General features: G+C 46.7%; 1 protein-coding gene across 4 annotated transcripts in view; it reads left to right on the forward strand.

The window, feature by feature from the left end:
• Nucleotides 1-20,014, forward strand: part of AUTS2 (activator of transcription and developmental regulator AUTS2) — a 1,141,238-nt gene that overhangs the window by 1,030,974 nt on the left and 90,250 nt on the right. The window lies entirely within an intron of this gene.

Raw genomic sequence — 20,014 nt, forward strand, 5'->3', positions numbered from 1 at the left:
TTAAGTAAAAGCTACCAGCCAACAACTGTATTTTTATCAGCCTCCCCCTCTCCAAGAAAACTCATCGCTAGGAAAATAAATTGCATTCTTTACCAGCAGCACAAAGGAAAGTCTTGTTACTTATAGGCGAGTGGCTATTTGAAAGCCTGGCTACAATTTTCCTGTTTTGCTAACACTTGTAATTAAATCCGTCAACTCCCTCTAAGATTCTGTGTAAATACCAGATGCTCACTACATATTTTTTTTCTCCTGGAGAATATGAAAAGTTGTACCCTAACTTCTAAGGAGGCATAAACCTGGGTAAAAGCAGGCCCCTGAAGGACCACCCTCGCCGTCCGCCCAGGCCCCATCCCCATCTCTTGCCTTGGCGGGGATGTTAAGGCCCCTGCCCTGGTTCAGGAGCAGATGGCTGGGGGTGGGGCGTGGTGGACAGAGGACCCAGACGGCGGGCGGGAGGCAGGCAGGGAAGGAGGGGGCCGTGCCTCTCGCTCCCCGTGGGCCTGCAGCCTGCTTTTCATGTGCTGTGAGTGCAGCCCCGCCAGCTGTCACTTGAATTCATGCAGTTGATCATACAGGGATCAGAGGAGGAAGTTTGGGATGGCTCTGGGCAAATCCACCCTTTCTACCAGGGGTGAGAACAGCCTCCTGTAGCACCTGTATTCCTCAGGGGGCTCAGACACATAGGATCTTTTTTCCACCCCTTCCCTATACAAAGAAGTGTAGCTTTTGGTCCCAGAGGTGATGGTATTTCAGCAGTAGGCAAAGCAAACCCCCTTGGGTTTTCCAGAATTAAATGGAGTTGCTTAGAGTTGTCATTGCCTCAGGAGAAAGCTGAGAGGGTGTTAAATGAATCATGAAAGAGAATCAACATACCTGCTGGTATTTAAATTTGAGTGTGTGGAGTGTGGGTGTCTTGGCATTTGTGATGCAAAACCTGGGAAAGGGTTTTCCCCCTCCCCCTACCAATTCGGTCCTAGCAGTTTCACTCTGCTTTGTGGGAATTGACTTAAAAAACATTTAGCACTCCTAAAAATATTAGGAAAATATTCATATTATATATAGGGCAACCCCCAACCCTCCTTACTTAAAACCCATTCCTGGCTTTGGGTTTTTTCCCCACTAGTTTTGATGGGTGGGTTGCCACACAGGGGGTTTGCTTCATCACCGAAGGTTTTAGGTGGACCTCTGAGACCCCCTTGAATGTGTGAGCGTGTGGCAGGAGCGAGGATTGGAAGCGCGGAGCCCCTGGCCCACGCCACCTCAGCTACTTTCAGTTTCTTTTTGAAACCGAAATCACAGCAGAGCTGTCAGATGGCAGCTGTGCATTTGGTGGAAATGAGAATTCCAGATTTTATGCTAATTCGGTTTCAGGTTCCTTTGAACCTGCAGTTTCATGAGGCTGTGCTTAAAACTGCAATCTGTTTTAGATAAAAGCAGGGATTACTAAAGACTTTTTAGTTTTGCAAACATTCGCAGCCTCCAAAAGCAAAGGGGGATTTCAGATTTATTCTTTCATTAACATTGTCATGTTAAGTTTCCTTCTACTTTATCAAATAGAAGACTTTTCCTTATTTTGGCAGTGATTTTTCTTACTTCAGGATTTATCTCTATTTTAGTAGTGTTCTTTCTCTAACTTCAAGGTCCTTGTCATGCCCTTGCAGAGGCTGGAAAGCAAAGGTGATGTTCATGTCATGTCTCATCCTGACATGTGTTCATCTTCCTTTTTCTGAATGTTGGCACTGACTTAGATGGTTGTGTCCATTACCAATTGCTTTGTAACAAACTACAAATTTAATAGCTTAAAACACGACAATTTTGCTTATTTGCTAACGATTTTGCAGTTTGGGCAGGGCTCTTCAAAGACAGTTTCTCTCTGTTGCACATGGCATCAACTAAGGCAAGCTCAGCTGGGGCTGGAGGAGCCACTTCCAAGAGGCTTATTCACAGGGCTGGCAAGTTGTTACTGGCTATTGGCTGGGAACTCAGCTAAGTCTTTGGTCCCATGGCTTTAATTCTCCTCCATGTGTGCTTGCTTGGGCTTCCTCACCACATGGTGTCTGCATTCCAAGAGTATAGAAGCAGAAGCTGCTTAACACCTGAAGAAGTTTTCTTAATACCTTAAGAAGCTCGGAAGGTCCAGAACATCACTTCCTCCACATTTTATTGTTCAAAACAGTTACAGGTCCAGCCCAGATTCCAGGGTAGAGGGCTTAAGCTCCACCTTCCCACGGGAGAATAGCCTGCACATATAGAATTACCACAGGCCACATTGAGAGAGTAGCAACCTCAGTGGTGGATGTGGTATTTTAATTAGTAATCAATTTTCAAGAGAATTTAAATGTGCTCTGTTGTTAGCCTTATGATGATGGGTTTCTATATTCCATGAAAAGCTAAACTGGTGGCAATTTGTGGAAAGGACTTTACAGTTTATTTTTGAAACAATGTCTTCATTCTCTTCTGTTTTAGTTGGCAGAGATGTGGTCATTCACTCATTGACTCGTTGATCTGACACTGTTTATTGACCACATGTAAGGCATGAGAGTACACTCTAGATGTTTAGGGGAATGATGATGGTGGGGTGGGATGTGTGTGTAAGGGCACAGTGTGGCCCTCAAGGGATTGAATCTTTGCTCTCCAAAGCTGTGTCTTATTCCCACTGAGGACATTTGTACCCCTAAAGGAATAACAGTGTCCAGAGGTGAACCAAGGAACAGGTAATGCCTGTCAGACATTGTCTTGGATATATTTCCCTAAGGAAACCTTCCAGATAAGCTGTAGTTTGGAGCAGAAGAAGAAATTGCTGGTTTAATTAATTTGCAGCAAAGGTCTATGAATGGAGACTGTACAGGACCAGAGAGGAGAGGAGTTCGTAGGTCTTTGCAGGCATGCAGGCTTGCCCTCACCCTATGTAACTGCAGTGAATGATCCTAGCAACTGGCATTGGTATGGCAGTTGACCGTTGGCCAAGTATGCTCGTTTGATGGATAGAGCCACAGAGACAGAGGCTATTGGAATGGCCATGTTCGAGTTTCCCACCCCATTTTGACAGTGTGGAAGGGACAGGGAGGAAAACAGACCAGAACAAGGGTGAAAAATCAGAAATATTGGTCAATACGAATGCTTTCAGGAAAGCTAAGCCAAGGGGATTCTTTGACATCCTAGCTGCCCACCTGGTACCCCAGCAACTGTATGATTCACCAAAACAGTAGAAACAAATGTTTCGCTCTTACCCAACAAGAATTTCTGCAAGTAAATATTTGGGCCATCAGGATACTCTACAATGAAGCTAAAATGAAAGCACAAAGCTTTGTTAGGTCCATGTACATCAGTATAGATGGAGGAAAAAAATTTCCAGTATGCTAGAGATTATTAATACTTTCAGGTAACATGTTTCCAGGAAAAGAGAGCAAACCCCTTGAGAGAAGGTTGGAGGGAAAGATGTACTGACATGGGATTGGCCACTGTTTCACGTGTTCCTTTCACAAATTACCTTAATGTGGGATGTAAGTAATCGTTCAAACTACAAAACCTATGCAGGTAAACTACTCACATATCCTAGTAATATTCACACAGCCCAAACAGCTTTACCATGACCCTCTGGATCTTGAAACCTCTCTAGATTTTAGATATCAGAATTTATTTTGACTTAGATCTAGAACTAGCATTTCAGCATTGGGAGTATGTGGAATCCAGGTTTGGCCAACGGAGTAAGAAATCAAGATCTACCAGTAGTGTGGACTGTAGACCCCGGTACAGTGGAGAAGGGGCCGGATGTACCTGCTAGAACTCTGCTATCATCCTGACTCCTTCACTTCCAAAGGGTGTACTTACACACTGTGTATCAGTTGCCTCATCTGAAATACGGAGGAGAATAGCAATTTCTCTGTTTACCTCACAGGGTTGATGTCAGAGCAGATGACATAATTACTGTAAACATTTTTGAAAAATATATATTACATAAGCAAGTATGGCAGCACCTCACGAGAGGCTGAATCTTAGAAGCAGTGAGTGGTATCACAGTATATAATTTATGGCCCCTGTCTTTTCCTGGTCTTGGATTCACTAGTTCGTTGGTTGGTTTCTTCCTCCCTTTCATTTCAAGGCCCTAAAATGAAGATTAGAATCATATTTTGAGCCTGACCCAGGCCTAGTATAGCAACAGTCTTTCTCTGGGACTAACTGAAGCTAGAAATGAGGATCCTCACAGAGACACAGAAAAACAGTTTCCCATTAGTGCAAAACTTAACTGAAATTATAACAGTGTACCTGGTATGACTTTGATGGTAAAAATGGTTGGAGAGGACTTCCCTGGTGGCACAGTGGTTGAGAGTCTGCCTGCTGATGCAGAGGACACGGGTTCGTGCCCCGGTCTGGGAAGATCCCACATGCCACAGAGCGGCTGGGCCCGTGAGCCATGGCCGCTGAGCCTGCGCTTCCAGAGCCTGTGCTCCGCAACAGGAGAGGCCACAACAGTGAGAGGCCCGCGTACGGGAAAAGGTTGGAGAGGCCACATGAGGTCCTATCTCTATATCCGTGTGAATCATTCGTGTCCATGTGCGGAAGATCTCCCAAGGGCCCCGTCTCTCCCTGGAACTGTTGAAAATTTGGGGGAGCTCACTCAGTCCAAAGTGGCTCAGATGCCTCTTGCAGAGAGAATTGGGAAACATGGTTGGTTCCCCAGCACCCCCCCGTTTTCCACAGCAGCCTTTTCTTTTTTTTTTTTAATTAATTTTTTGCTTTATAACAAATTTAATCAGTTATACATATACATATGTTTCCATATCCCCTCCCTTTTGCGTCTCCCTCCCACCCTCCCTATCCCACCCCTCCAGGCGGTCTGATCTCCCTGTGCTATGCGGCTGCTTCCCACTAGCTATCTACCTTACGTTTGGTAGTGTATATACGTCCATGCCGCTCTTTCACTTTGTCACAGCTTACCCTTCCCCCTCCCCATATCCTCAAGTCCATTCTCTAGTAGGTCTGTGTCTTTATTCCTGTCTTACCCCTATGTTCTTCATGACATTTTTTTTTCTTAAATTCCATATATATGTGTTAGCATACAGTATTTGTCTTTCTCTTTCTGACTTACTTCACTCTGTATGACAGACTCTAGGTCTATCCACCTCATTACAAATAGCTCAATTTCATTTCTTTTTATGGCTGAGTAATATTCCATTGTATATATGTGCCACATCTTCTTTTTTTTTTTTTTTTTTTGATAGGGGAAAGTTTTTTTTTTTACTTTTTATTTTATATTGGAGTATAGCCGATTAACAATGTTGTGATAGTTTCAGATGCACAGCAAAGGGACTCGGCTATACATATGCATGTACCCATTCTCCCCCAAACTCCCCTCCCATCCAGGCTGCCACATAACATTGAGCAGAGTCCCCTGTGCTATATAGTAGGTCCACTGGTTATCCATTTTTTTTTAAGTTTATTTATTTATTTTTTTAATTAGTTTCTGCTTTATAACAAAGTGAATCAGTCATACATATACATCTGTTCCCACATCCCTTCCCTCATGCATCTCCCTCCCTCCCACCCTCCCCATCCCACCCCTCCAGGCGGTCACAAAGCACCGAGCTGATCTCCCTGTGCTCTGCGGCTGCTTCCCACTATCTATCTACCTTACGTTTGGTAGTGTATACACGTCCATGCCTCTCTTTCGCCTTGTCACAGCCCACCCTTCCCCCTCCCCATATCCTCAAGTCCATTCTCAAGTAGGTCTGCGTCTTCATTCCCGTTTTGCCCCTAGGTTCTTCATGACATTTTTTTTTAAATTCCGTATATATGTGTTAGCATACGGTATTTGTCTTTCTCTTTCTGACTAACTTCACTCTGTATGACAGACTCTAGGTCTATCCACCTCATTACAAATAGCTCAGTTTCGTTTCTTTTTATGGCTGAGTAATATTCCATTGTATATATGTGCCACATCTTCTTTATCCATTCATCCGATGATGGACACTTAGGTTGTTTCCAGCTCCGGGCTATTGTGAATAGAGCTGCAATGAACATTTTGGTACATGTCTCTTTTTGAATTATGGTTTTCTCAGGGTATATGCCCAGTAGTGGGATTGCTGGGTCATATGGTAGTTCTATTTGTAGTTTTTTAAGGAACCTCCATACCGTTCTCCATAGTGGCTGTACCAATTCACATTCCCACCAGCAGTGCAAGAGTGTTCCCTTTTTTCCACACCCTCTCCAGCATTTATTGTTTCTAGATTTCTCTTTTTTTTTTTTTTAATTAGTTTCTGCTTTATAACAAAGTGAATCAGTCATACATATACATCTGTTCCCACATCCCTTCCCTCATGCATCTCCCTCCCTCCCACCCTCCCCATCCCACCCCTCCAGGCAGTCACAAAGCACCGAGCTGATCTCCCTGTGCTCTGCGGCTGCTTCCCACTATCTATCTACCTTACGTTTGGTAGTGTATACACGTCCATGCCTCTCTTTCGCTTTGTCACAGCTTACCCTTCCCCCTCCCCATATCCTCAAGTCCATTCTCAAGTAGGTCTGTGTCTTTATTCTCGTTTTGCCCCTAGGTTCTTCATGACATTTTTTTTTTAAATTCCGTATATATGTGTTAGCATACGGTATTTGTCTTTCTCTTTCTGACTAACTTCACTCTGTATGACAGACTCTAGGTCTATCCACCTCATTACAAATAGCTCAGTTTCGTTTCTTTTTATGGCTGAGTAATATTCCATTGTATATATGTGCCACATCTTCTTTATCCATTCATCCGACGATGGACACTTAGGTTGTTTCCATCTCCGGGCTATTGTAAATAGGGCTGCTATGAACATTTTGGTACATGTCTCTTTTTGAATTATGGTTTTCTCAGGGTATATGCCCAGTAGTGGGATTGCTGGGTCATATGGTAGTTCTATTTGTAGTTTTTTAAGGAACCTCCATACCGTTCTCCATAGTGGCTGTACCAATTCACATTCCCACCAGCAGTGCAAGAGTGTTCCCTTTTTTCCACACCCTCTCCAGCATTTATTGTTTCCAGATTTTTTGATGATGGCCATTCTGACTGGTGTGAGATGATATCTCATTGTAGTTTTGATTTGCATTTCTCTAATGAGTAAAGATGTTGAGCATCCTTTCATGTGTTTGTTGGCAGTCTGTATATCTTCTGTGGAGAAATGTCTATTTAGGTCTTCTGCCCATTTTTGGATTGGGTTGTTTGTTTTTTTGTTATTGAGCTGCATGAGCTGCTTATAAATTTTGGAGATTAATCCTTTGTCAGTTGCTTCATTTGCAAATATTTTCTCCCATTCTGAGGGTTGTCTTTTGGTCTTGTTTATGGTTTCCTTTGCTGTGCAAAAGCTTTTAAGTTTCATTAGGTCCCATGTGTTTATTTTTGTCTTTATTTCCATTTCTCTAGGAGGTGGGTCAAAAAGGATCTTGCTGTGATTTATGTCATAGAGTGTTCTGCCTATGTTTTCCTCTAAGAGTTTGAGAGTGTCTGGCCTTACATTTAGGTCTTTAATCCATTTTGAGCTTATTTTTGTGTATGGTGTTAGGGAGTGATCTAATCTCATACTTTTACATGTCCCTATCCAGTTTTCCCAGCACCACTTATTGAAGAGGCTGTCCTTTCTCCACTGTACATTCCTGCCTCCTTTATCAAAGATAAGGTGACCATATGTCCGTGGGTTTAACTCTGGGCTTTCTATCCTGTTCCATTGATCTATCTTTCTGTTTTTGTGCCAGTACCATACTGTCTTGATTACTGTAGCTTTGTAGTATAGTCTGAAGTCAGGGAGCCTGATTCCTCCAGCTCCATTTTTCGTTCTCAAGATTGCTTTGGCTATTCGGGGTCTTTTGTGTTTCCATACAAATTGTGAAATTTTTTGTTCTAGTTCTGTGAAAAATGCCAGTGGTAGTTTGATAGGGATTGCATTGGATCTGTAGATTGCTTTGGGTAGTAGAGTCATTTTCACAATGTTGATTCTTCCAATCCAAGAACATGGTACATTTCTCCATCTATTTGTATCATCTTTAATTTCTTTCATCAGTGTCTTATAATTTTCTGCATACAGGTCTTTTGTCTCCTTAGGTTTATTCCTAGATATTTTATTCTTTTTGTTGCAGTGGTAAATGGGAGTGTTTCCTTGATATCACTTTCAGATTTTTCATCATTAGTATATAGGAATGCCAGAGATTTCTGTGCATTAATTTTGTATCCTGCAACTTTACCAAATTCATTGATTAGCTCTATTAGTTTTCTGGTAGCATCTTTAGGATTCTCTATGTATAGTATCATGTCATCTGCAAACAGTGACAGCTTTACTTCTTTTTTTCCGATTTGGATTCCTTTTATTTCCTTTTCTTCTCTGATTGCTGTGGCTAAAACTTCCAAAACTAGGTTGAATAAGAGTGGTGAGAGTGGGCAACCTTGTCTTGTTCCTGATCTTAGTGGAAATGGTTTCAGTTTTTCACCATTGAGGATGATGCTGGCTGTGGGTTTGTCATATATGGCCTTTATTATGTTGAGGAAAGTTCCCTCTATGCCTACTTTCTGCAGGGTTTTTATCATAAATGGGTGTTGGATTTTGTCGAAAGCTTTCTCTGCATCTATTGAGATGATCATATGGTTTTTCTCCTTCAATTTGTTAATATGGTGTATCATGTTGATTGATTTGCGTATATTGAAGAATCCTTGCATTCCTGGAATAAACCCCACTTGATCATGGTGTATGATCCTTTTAATGTGCTGTTGGATTCTGTTTGCTAGTATTTTGTTGAGGATTTTTGCATCTATGTTCATCAGTGATATTGGCCTGTAGTTTTCTTTCTTTGTGACATCCTTGTCTGGTTTTGGTATCAAGGTGATGGTGGCCTCGTAGAATGACTTTGGGAGTGTTCCTCCCTCTGCTATATTTTGGAAGAGTTTCAGAAGGATAGGTGTTAGCTCTTCTCTAAATGCTTGATAGAATTCACCTGTGAAGCCATCTGGTCCTGGGCTTTTGTTTGTTGGAAGATTTTTTATCACAGGTTCAATTTCAGTGCTTGTGATTGGTCTGTTCATATTTTCTATTTCTTCCTGATTCAGTCTTGGCAGGTTGTGCATTTCTAAGAATTTGTCCATTTCTTCCAGGTTGTCCATTTTATTGGCATAGAGTTGCTTATAGTAATCTCTCATGATCTTTTGTATTTCTGCAGTGTCAGTTGTTACTTCTCCTTTTTCATTTCTGATTCTATTGATTTGAGTCTTCTCCCTTTTTTTCTTGATGAGTCTGGCTAATGGTTTATCAATTTTGTTTATCTTCTCAAAGAACCAGCTTTTAGTTTTATTGATCTTTGCTATCGTTTCCTTCATTTCTTTTTCATTTATTTCTGATCTGATTTTTATGATTTCTTTCCTTCTGCTAACTTTGGGATGTTTTTGTTCTTCTTTCTCTAATTGCTTTAGGTGCAAGGTTAGGTTGTTTATTCGTGATGTTTCCTGTTTCTTAAGGTGGGATTGTATTGCTATAAACTTCCCTCTTAGAACTGCTTTTGCTGCATCCCATAGGTTTTGGGTCGTCGTGTCTCCATTGTCATTTGTTTCTAGGTATTTTTTAATTTCCTCTTTGATTTCTTCAGTGATCACTTCGTTATTAAGTAGTGTATTGTTTAGCCTCCATGTGTTTGTACTTTTTACCGCTCTTTTCCTGTAATTGATATCTAGTCTCATAGCATTGTGATCGGAAAAGATACTTGATACAATTTCAATTTTCTTAAATTTACCAAGGCTTGATTTGTGACCCAAGATATGATCTATCCTGGAGAATGTTCCATGAGCACTTGAGAAAAATGTGTATTCTGTTGTTTTTGGATGGAATGTCCTATAAATATCAATTAAGTCCATCTTGTTTAATGTATCATTTAAAGCTTGTGTTTCCTTATTTATTTTCATTTTGGATGATCTGTCCATTGGTGAAAGTGGGGTGTTAAAGTTCCCTACTATGAGTGTGTTACTGTCCATTTCTCCTTTTATGGCTGTTAGTATTTGCCTTATGTATTGAGGTGCTCCTATGTTTGGTGCATAAATATTTACAATTGTTATATCTTCTTCTTGGATCGATCCCTTGATCATTATGTAGTGTCCTTCTTTGTCTCTTCTAGTAGTCTTTATTTTAAAGTCTATTTTGTCTGATATGAGAATTGCTACTCCAGCTTTCTTTTGGTTTCCATTTGCATGGAATATCTTTTTCCATCCCCTTACTTTCAGTCTGTATGTGTCTCTAGGTCTGAAGTGGGTCTCTTGTAGACAGCATATATATGGGTCTTGTTTTTGTATCCATTCAGCCAATCTGTATCTTTTGGTGGGAGCATTTAGTCCATTTACATTTAAGGTAATTATCGATATGTATGTTCCTATTCCCATTTTCGTAATTGTTTTGGGTTCGTTATTGTAGGTCTTTTACTTCTGTTGTGTTTCTTGCCTAGAGAAGTTCCTTTAGCATTTGTTGTAAAGCTGGTTTGGTGGTGCTGAACTCTCTCAGCTTTTGCTTGTCTGTAAACGTTTTAATTTCTCCATCAAATCTGAATGAGATCCTTGCTGGGTAGAGTAATCTTGGTTGCAGGTTTTTCTCCTTCATCACTTTAATTATGTCCTGCCACTCCCTTCTGACTTGTAGAGTTTCTGCTGAGAGATCAGCACAGCAGCCTTTTCTAACAGACCACTTAGGGCACCTGCTGACACACAGACAGCTGCACCCCTACTGGTGCCTTCCCTGTTGGGCCCCCTCTCCTATAGCTCGTAATTCACATATGGGGGCTGTGACAGCCCCTGTGTCCTGAGTGAACCCCGGCCCCGTCTCCCCCAACTCGGTCCTCCCTTCCCTCAGCCTACAGCCCATCTGTCCACTAGAGATGACTGTCAAGTCCACCTTTGACATGGCACCATAAAGGACCTTTTTTACTTTCCCCCTAGAAGAGTGGGTGCTTGACCACCTGAATTTTTGAAACTAAGAGGGGCCACTGTCAGCCAATCTTCCCAAAACTAAGAATACCTACTCCTCGATGGCTTGTAGCCAAGAAAGACAAGGTATTGCTCCAGATGCCTTCACACAGTAATTCATTCACCCCTCACAGCAGTTGCTGTAATACTAGTAAGTGCTGTTATTGCCCTATTTTACAGATGAGGAAACTGAGGCACAGAGAGATGGAGCAATCTGTCCGCAGTCACAAAGCTAATAGGCGGTAGTGGAGGAGGAGCCAGGAGTTGAACCCAGCAGTTCCGTCATCAGTAGCTATGCTTTTTAAAATAATTAATTAATTAATTAATTAATTAATTTTTGCTGTGTTGGGTCTTCATTTCTGTGCAAGGGCTTTCTCTAGTTGAGGCAAGCAGGGGCCACTCTTCATCGCGGTGCACGGGCCTCTCACTATCGCTGCCTCTCTTGTTGCGGAGCACAGGCTCCAGACGCGCAGGCTCAGTAGTTGTGGCTCACGGGCCTAGTTGCTCCGCAGCACGTGGGATCTTCCCAGATCAGGGCTCGAACCCGTGTCCCCTGCATTAGCAGGCAGATTCTCAACCACTGCGCCACCAGGGAAGCCCAGTAGCTATGCTTTTAACCACCAGACCAACTACCTCGCAGTTGCCCCCAAACAGAGAAATGGCTGGCTCCAGTTTACAGGCCCTCCTAACCAGTCTTCGTCGTATATAAAAAGCACAACAACAAGTTGCATCGTGTTTCGTTATATAATGTTTTCAACGACACTCTACAAGGGTTGAATTCTATTACTAGCTCCATTTTACAGATGAGGAAAATGAGGCTTAGGAAAAGTTAAGTAACAAGTCAGGATGAACCAGCTATCTTGATCGAGACTGGATTCAAGCCTACATCCTTCTGATGTCCAGCCCACACCCCTAACCACCGGGCCAGGGACCATGAATTATAAAATCCAGTAGGCGGCAAAGACAGCTAAAGGAAATGCCTCGCCACAAGCATCTTCCTTTCAACTTAACGCTTTACTTTCCTCACTGTATCATCTTCATTGACTTATTTACACATTTTCTTCTACCCATCCTTTGAGTTCATGCAGACATTTTATACACGATTTCTCATTTTAATTACCTCTGGTCCCCCTACCCCACCCCCATTTCTGTGCGAATACAGTGAGAGGAGCCAGGTATTGGAGATTCAAGCAGGTAACTAGGGTAGGGTGAGTACCTGTCCTCAGGGAGCGTGGACTCCATAGCGAATGCAGGTCTCTAGACCCCAAATCACAAACACCCATCAGTGCTGAATGGTCCGATGGAGGAGGGAACCAAGCCCAGGTGGGCACCAGGAGGGCACGGCCCTATCATCCTGCTCTTGTGCACTTCTGTGAAAAGTAAGATGCCATTGGGCGACACAAGCAGAGATTGAATGTGTTTTTTTTTTGTTTGTTTGTTTTTTGCGGTACGCGGGCCTCTCACTGTTGTGGCCTCTCCCGTTGTGGAGCACAGGCTCCGGACCCGCAGGCTCAGTGGCCATGGCTCACAGGCCCAGCCTCTCCGCGGCATGTGGGATCTTCCCGGACTAGGGCACGAACCCGTATCCCCTGCATCGGTAGGCGGGCTCTCAACCACTGCGCCACCAGGGAAGCCCTGTGTTTTTATTTTTCATTGCCTTTCTTGTGGGACTGTCAGATTCTGAATATTAATACTTTAATGTTGATTTGGTAAGAGATATTTTATGGTTTTTTATACTTTTTTCCCCTTTGTAGTTTATAGTACACTGTGAAGTTTGAAAGTAAAATTCTTTTCCTTGACTTCTACCCTTGGAAAATATTTATGTCCCCCTGCACCTCAATCGTATGCATCATAAACTAACCCAGTTCAGTTTATTTACTTCTCTCTTGTTGCAGCCCCGTGATCAATTGTAGCAACACAGGCACACAATGGTAGAGGCCTTTGCTTTACAGCAGTAAGAGCGTGAGCTATTGCAGTCTCCTTTCAGAGTGATAAGTGATGAGCCTGCCATTTAAAGATGGCCTGAGCAGAGGGGTTTAAGGCCACCTAGGGTTGACTACCGTACATCACTAGAGGGGGAGATCACGATCTCCAGTGCAAAATGAATTGGCCTGCACGCCGAAATCCCTGCGACCCCAAAGGAGTTTTCACGTCCTGGGCTGGACAGCAGAGAAGGTGGAAGGTCAGGAATTTGCAGAGGTGGGAAACAAGACACGCTTGGCGCTGGGGAGCTTCCTGCTTCCTGGTGACGAGCAACCTGTTGACTTAGTTCTCCACACGTGGCTCTTGGTCACCTGCCATGGGTAGGGAGCCCCAGGTGCCACAGTCAAACTGCAGGTCCCTCTGGGCTTCTCAGCAGCTGTCTTTGGCCCCGAGTCTCCCTCCACTTCATCAGGTGCCCAGACACTTGTCAGGCTCCCGCAGCTTCAGCAGAAGAATGGGAGAACCTCAGTCAGCCAGCCATTCTCTCTCATCAAGCATCTCCTGAGGTAGGCCTCCTAGTACCGTGCGGGATACACCGCACATAAACACTTTCCAAAATGTGAATTATATCCGCAAGAAGCCAGGTAGGTTCAGAAAGAAGGTCTATCACAAGCTCGCATTAAATCCTCACAGATAGATGATAAAGTGTTGGACTCCGTCTCCAGAAACATCTGTTCTTTATACCTCTGCCATGGCTGTGGCGTGAATAGAGGTACAAAGACACTGTCCTTATATGATTGAATTCAAAACCAAATTGACGTAGTAGGTATCCTACACCAAGAAAAGGAACAAGAACCAAAACGCGCTTCTGCACCAGGAAGAAACCATTTGTATGGTTATAGATAAAACGGTGGGCCTGTTTAAATGGGAAATTATAGTTTAGCGTGTCAGAATGACATAATTGGGATGCCTGCTATTTTATGCTTTAAGAAATTGAAGCCGTCACCATTAGGAGGTTGATCACGTCTTAAAGCCTTCCGAACTCTGATAACATTTTGCTTGATTCATGTTTGGACTTTATAATGTGTTAAGAAGAGCCACATTACTCCCATCTCTCCCGCCTTATTATGTGACCCAGGCTATGCAGTATTCAGTATCCAGGTCGGACCCTGTCTGGAGGAACTGTTGGCAGTAATGCCTGTGTGAAGGTGGGGTTCTCTACTCTAGTACAGGTGGTGCAAACCACTGTCACCACTTCTGGGGATCGGTGTCACTCTTGATGTTCATGTGGTCATTTTCATCCTCACTGTGGGGATCTGCATTGAGGGAATTCCGTAGAAGGTATGGCCGTGGCCATTGCAGCCATACCAGAACACACTCTTATTTGCTGGTCTCCACAGTAATCAAAGTAAGAGTGTCATTTTTTTTTTTTTTTTTTTTTGCGGTACGCGGACCTCTCACTGTTGTGGCCTCTCCCGTTGCGGAGCACAGGCTCCGGACACGCAGGCCCAGCGGTCATGGCTCACGGGCCCAGCCCCTCCACGGCATGTGGGATCTTCCCGGACCGGGGCACGAACCCGTGTCTTCTGCATCGGCAGGCGGACTCTCAACCACTGCGCCACCAGGGAAGCCCAAGAGTGTCATCTTTAATCATTGTAAGCAACACGTATATCCCGCTTACTAAGCGCTGGGGGGCTGTTACTGACAACGGAGCCCTATAAGGTGTAGTTACTGTTGTCACCTTATTTTACAGACGAGGAAACTGAGGTGGGAGACGGAAGAGATTTGCCCAAGGTCTCCTGGCTCAGAAATGACAGGGCCATGATGGCGACCAGATGCTGGCTCTTAACCTCTCCCCAAAGAACAAATAGAAACATATTTTCAAAGCTTAAAAAGCTACAGAATTTGAAAAGAATCCTCTAGGAGACATAGAAATAAGCCAGGTGGGGTGACATCTTTCCCAAGGCTAGTTGGGAGACAGAACTCATGTGTTATTACTCGCCTTTGCTGGTCTTTTCCAACTACATAATTTAACATAGGAAAACTGGAGGAAATTTTTTGTAAAGACTTCCTCTTCCTTTAAACCACCCCAAGAATCACCCAGCATGTGTTTTTTAGGGAGTACCTGAAGTTTGTTATATTTATGAGGGAGAACACCTCGAAATTAATAAACTTTTTCTATGTAAGGTACTCGACAGAAGACCAGAATTTATAAGAAATATTTTACCAAAAAATATTTAGTCTCAGTCTGGTAATTAGTGATACAAATTGAGTCAAATTTGATATTTTAAGCTTTAAAACTGCCATTTTAGATTGATTTAGAAGAACTTCCATTAGTTTTTAAACCTAGTTTATCTTTAGATATATTTTGAGAATTGAGGAATAAGTCTCCATATTTTAATTTAGCTTTTTAAAAAAATTCAGCTAGTTAATCATAGACTTGCCTAAGATCTTTGGTCATATGTTAAAAATTGTCGGGAGTTCCCTGGGTGCCTAATGGTTAGGATTCCAGGCTTTCGCTGCCATGGCCCGCGTTCAGTCCCTAGTCAGGGAACTGAGATCCTGCAAGCCGGATGGCGTGGCCAAGAAAAAAAAAATTGTTTCTGAAATAATTGCTCTAACACTGGAAAGACCATTGAATCCATATTCTTACTACCTGCTTCGTTAGGGCCTCCCCTTTGTAAGACTTGCCCTTCTTAGATCTGGTTCAGAGGCTGAAGGTGACAATAAGAAGCCATTAGTGATTAGTATGTTAAACCTTCTAAATATAACAGACACGGTGGCTGCCAGCCTTTGAGTTTGTAATCTGTAGATTAAAATTCCAATAAAGGGAAGCTAAGTTTCTCAAGGAAAAAAAAAAAAACATGGTAAGATTCTTGCAAGTCAGATCTCTGACCAGGGTCCAGTCACTGAGTGTATGGATGATCTTTTTTTTTTCTTTCTACCTTCTTTCTACTTCTGATGCTGTCCTGTAGCTTATCCCTTCCAGTTTTTGGGGTTTTTTTTGCGGTACGCGGGCCTCTCACTGCTGTGGCCTCTCCCGCTGCGGAGCTCAGTCTCCGGACACGCAGGCTCAGCAGCCATGGCTCATGGGCCCAGCTGCTCCGCAGCATGTGGGATCCTCCCGGACCGGGGCACGAACCCGTGTCCCCTGCATCGGCAGGCGGACTCTGAACCACTGCACCACCAGGGAAGCCCCCCTTCCAGTTTTGACACTGCTTCCTTCCCTGCCAGAAAGGAGGGGGAATAGAGCAACTTGGAATCCAGTCAGAATGGACTCATTTGTGTGTCTGGTGAAAGGCTGAGAAATGAAGCAAAGTGGTGGTGGGCACTGTGGCAGGGTGAAGGGTGCTGGAGGGGTACAGGGGGGCTGAATATGGATGCAGTGGTGCAGAGGTCAAGTCTGTGGCTTCTCTAGAGGCTCAGCTCTTGGCGGTTCTGCATTCCTCCCAATTACAGATAATCACAATACAGAGGCACATGCAGATCTCTCCCAGACTTTCATCTGAGGTCTAATCCCTGATAATCAGAGATGACAGTCTAATGCAAGGCGTGGCAAGCGTCAGCAGTGCTGCCTGATGACAACACTTTAGAGGCCTAAGCGGTGGTTTGAGTTGGTCAGCTAAGTTGCCCATGCTTTTGTGCGTCTCAGTTTACCCTGTAGAGGACCTGGTAGGAGCTCTGGCAATTTCTTCCCGGTAATATTGATTTTTATTAGCGAACAAGATAAGAAAACTGTCCCATTTTGATTGCTCCAAAAGAAACAACATTTAAATGTCTTTTCTTGAAAATTTAATGTTTGCCTTTGAGCTGTCTTGGTATTGTAGAAACAGCTTCAGAATGAATGCTCCCTGGCTCGAGGGCTTTGGCTGGTTTTTGAGACATCTTGTAAGCGATTGGAAAATCCAGCTTCAAACTCACACCTTCTGAGGCACCTTTTCTTCTGATTTCTCTTTTCTTCTGATTTACCCAGGGAGTCAAGTTAAAGAAAAATCTCTTTTAGCTATCTTTAAAAAAAATTTTTTTAAGAAACACCACATAGTGCTACCATTTGGGATGGGATGGGGTGTTGTGAAGCTAGAGAGGGAGAGCCACTTATTTCCAAAATTAATGGTATGTGGAAGTTAAAGGGAATAAATTATGCCATACAGCAAGCACCCACTTTTTTCCCCTTGAGAGGTTTTTTCAAGAGTGCCATGAAATCAAACAGTGATGGATGTTCAACTTCAAAGAGGTGAAGAATGGACATTATTGCTTGAAACCAGTCTCCATGTCATTTGTATGTGGTGTACATCTCTCCCAGCCCTGTCCCTTTCCTCTCTTCCCAGCTGCACTCCAGGTGACAGTGGCACTGAAGGGAAATCAGGAGCTCTCACCCACCCTAGTGTGCCTCTTCTACCCTAGAACCCTCCCAGTTGCAACCTAGGCCTTGCTTGCCTTTTTGCCTTGTGCTGGGACAATCTCAGCAACTTCTCCTATGCACCAAGAAGAGACCCTGCCAAGCTGCAGGTGTGGAATAAAAACTCCAGATGTTTATAGAGGGTCTCCTCACCCCCATGTATGGCCTGGTACTCTTGCAGGGCCTCTGTGGTTGGGACAGTGACAAAGGAGGCCAGAATTCTGACCAGGGGCCCACCAGACTGGACAGACGGGAGATTTGGTGCTCTGGTGGGGAGTGTTTTGCTCAGGGGAACCCACCAGGGGCCAAGTTTGTGGTCATTCAGCCCCCTCCTTCCAGGCGCTACACTCGGCACTAGAGAACACAATGATGATAAATGTTAGGATGATAATAATTGCTGTGCATTTAGTGAGGCTGTGGCATTGCTTTAATCCTTTCCCTACATCTGATGGTGGCAACCAGCTCCACTTTTGTTGATATGAGGTGTATAAATGTCGGTGGATTTGAAGACTAAGGGAAGGCGGGATTTGTAAACGGCCACTTCATGCACCGTTATCCTTGAGACCTAACCAAACTGCATTCAGCTTCTGATCAGGTGGGGATAAGGTTAGATTAAGACCTTTTTTCCCTAATACTAGACTCTGACCACCTCATTCCATTTTCAACAATGTACTTATTACTCTTGTATTGAGCACCTACTATGTGCCAGGCGGTTTACATAAATGCATCACTTTCTCACTGAGCCCTCACAGCCGTCCAGACAGCCTGCTCTTTGCAGATGTGACCGGCCTAGTGGCGACTCAACCCCAGCTCGCGGGCCTAGTGGCCTTTCCCTGCCGCGGCGCAGCACTGGAAGCGACGGCTGCGGGGAGGGTGCGGAGCGTTGCAGTTCCCGCCGCGCCCGCTCGCCGAGAAGGCGGCCGTGGGGAACTAGGGCCCGAGCCGCGGGGGGAACGACAGCTGTCGAAGTCGCGCCCGGGGACTGCGCCCCCGCGGGGCCGACCCGGCGCCGGGGCCGAGAGAAGGGGCGGCGAGGGGCGGGGCGCGCGGGGCGGGACGGAGGAGGGGCGGCGGCACCGGCGGCTCGGGCTCGGCGCGCCGAGGAAGTCCCGCTCTGAGAGCTGCGAGCGTCTGCAGGAGGCGCGCTCGGCGCAGTCCGGGAGCGAAGTCCGGAGCGAGGGTCCCGTGTGCCGCCGCCGCCCCCTCCCGCCACCCGTCCAGCCAGGGAGCCCGCGGCGCCGGCCGCCGATGGAGTTCACTTGAGCGGCGAGCCGGCGGGAGAGGCAGGCGCCCGCGAGCGGAGCGCGGGCCGGAGCCGAGCCAGCCCCGGGCGCTTTCCGCCGGCCCTCGAGCTCCGGCCGGGAGGCGCCTCCGGCCCCGCGCAGCCCGCCCGGCGCCCCGGACGCTGCAGCGCCGCCCGCGCCGCGCGCCGGCGAGATCGGCTCCGAATAAAGACTCCCGGAGCGTCTCCTCCAGCGCCGCGGCGGCGGCAGCTGGACCGGGACCGGTCGGCCCGCAGTGCTGCTGGAGAGGCGGGAGCGGCAGTCGGGGAGCCCCAGGCGGCCGCCGGGGAGAAGCCGCCGCCGCCGCGCGCCCTCCTCCTCCTCCTCCCTCTCCCTCCTCCCCTCCGCACATGGTCTCCTTTGTCCTGTCGCCGCCGCCGCCGCCTCGCTCTTAGCTCTGCGCGCCGCGGCCGCGGCTAGGGCCGCTCGCTCCTCTTCGCCTCGCCCGCCCGCCGGCCCGCCCGGGACGCCCCTCGAGTCCCCGCCGTGCCCGGCCGGCCCCGCGCGCCTCAGGAGCAGCCGGGAGTCAGCGGACGAGCGCGGGCCGGGCGCTCCCTCCCGGCCGCCCGCTGCCCGCCTGGCCTCGGCCGCGCTGGATGTGTGCGCGGCGCTGGCGCTCGGCCGCCCCGGAGCTGCCGTTCGTACGGATTTGGTTCGCGTGCATCCGCTTTCAGACTTTCGACTGGAAAGGAGAGATTGGCGCGGACAGAGCCCGGTCGGAGTTGGGCGTTTTCTCTTCGTGTTTGGCTGGTTTTCCCCCTGGTCTCTGACGATCCCCCATCGTGAGCCTTGCTCAGGAACCAAACCATGAACTTGGGGCTGACAGGACCGCTTAACCCTTTGCGATCAGGTAATGCAGCCCTGGGGGCGCGGCTCCCTCGCTCGCCGCCCGCAGTCGGAAGGGAGGCGGCGGGTCGGGGGTCTTTTGTTGCGGCGGCCGGGTCGGCGGGCAGGGGTGGCAGGGGCGGGTCTGGCGCGCCCGAGCCCCCCGCCGCCACCCATCCCTCCTCCCTCCTGCCGGCCCGGCCGCCCTCCCTCCTTCCGCGGCCCGGTCGCCCGCCTTTGTACTTTCCACCACTGGCCAGCCGGGCTCGGGCGGCCGGAGTTGTGCGGTCGTGCCCGGGGACCGGAGCCGCCCCGGCGCCACCGACCCCGAGGGGCTCCGCCTGCCTCCGGCTGGGGCCGCGGCCTGCGCCCGCTCGGGCTGGAGACCTTGGCGCTGCGCTCGCTGCCGCTTCCCGGGGTACCGCTTCCCCGCGCCGAGGTCGGGATCCTGGCCCGCACGCGGTGCCAAGGGAAGCGAAAGGAGATCTGGGCTCGGGATCGCGGCAGCTGGGGAAAGAACTCGCGCTTAAGTTTCGAGGAGGTTTCTCTTTTCTTGTTGGAAAGCCCCTCCTCGTGCGGGTGCAGAGGGCCGTGCCCGGGATCCGCGGCCGAAGGGAATTA

Source organism: Mesoplodon bidens, assembly GCF_964165515.1.
Source record: "Mesoplodon bidens genome assembly, chromosome: 15".
Taxonomy (NCBI): Eukaryota; Metazoa; Chordata; class Mammalia; order Artiodactyla; family Ziphiidae; genus Mesoplodon; species Mesoplodon bidens.